This window comes from Nyctereutes procyonoides, unplaced genomic scaffold (genome assembly GCF_905146905.1).
Source record: "Nyctereutes procyonoides isolate TBG_1078 unplaced genomic scaffold, NYPRO_anot_genome, whole genome shotgun sequence".
Taxonomy (NCBI): Eukaryota; Metazoa; Chordata; class Mammalia; order Carnivora; family Canidae; genus Nyctereutes; species Nyctereutes procyonoides.
Window position 1 is genome coordinate 63,010,575 of NW_026575146.1, and position 665 is coordinate 63,011,239.

The 665-nt window shown below is 39.8% G+C and overlaps 1 non-coding gene across 1 annotated transcript; it reads right to left on the minus strand.

Moving 5' to 3' along the window:
• Positions 1 to 245: 245 nt before the first annotated feature.
• On the minus strand, positions 246 to 398 carry LOC129501092 (small nucleolar RNA SNORA62/SNORA6 family). The gene has a single exon (XR_008662656.1). It is a non-coding gene; the product is annotated as a small nucleolar RNA SNORA62/SNORA6 family (small nucleolar RNA).
• Positions 399 to 665: the final 267 nt, after the last annotated feature.

Below are 665 nucleotides of genomic sequence, written 5' to 3' on the forward strand. Positions count from 1 at the left end.
CCTCTTCTTCCACCCTCTCCTCTTCCTCCTTCTCTTCTTCCTCCTCCTCCTTTTTCCTCCCCTTCTTCTTTCCTACCCCCTTCTGCTCCTCTTCCTCCTCTTCCTTCTCCTCCTTCTTCTCTTCCTCCCCCTTCCTCCTCCTTCTAATGCTATATGTATATATTTTGCACAACATAAAAATTAAACAAATCATTCACTTCATTTTATGAAGAATATAAACCCCAGAAACCAAATCATTTGTTTTTACTTGTGGCAAGACTCACCATCACTCTCCATTTATTGGGCCAGAGCCCCTTGCAGCATTAGTGAAAGACTAGCCCCTCGTGCAGTACACTACCTATACCTGCAAACTCACTGGCAGCCAGTGGTCTTAACACCAAGCTCCAACAACGTGCAGCAAACTGTGTTGTTTTTTCTTTTTTAAGTGGGGAGATAAATGTCGACCCTCATTTAGTAAAAACAGACATGTAAGATTCCACCCAAAAAAAAAGAAGGTCAAATTATGGAGCTCATTAGGAATGTAACCCTTGGAGATGGCTGGGTATACACTAGATACAGAAGATCAAGAAATGGATTGATATAATACCCACATTAATAAGACAGCGTATGGATATCATGATAAATTCTGAAAAAAATACGTTTAATAATCACGCTTTTTAAAAATA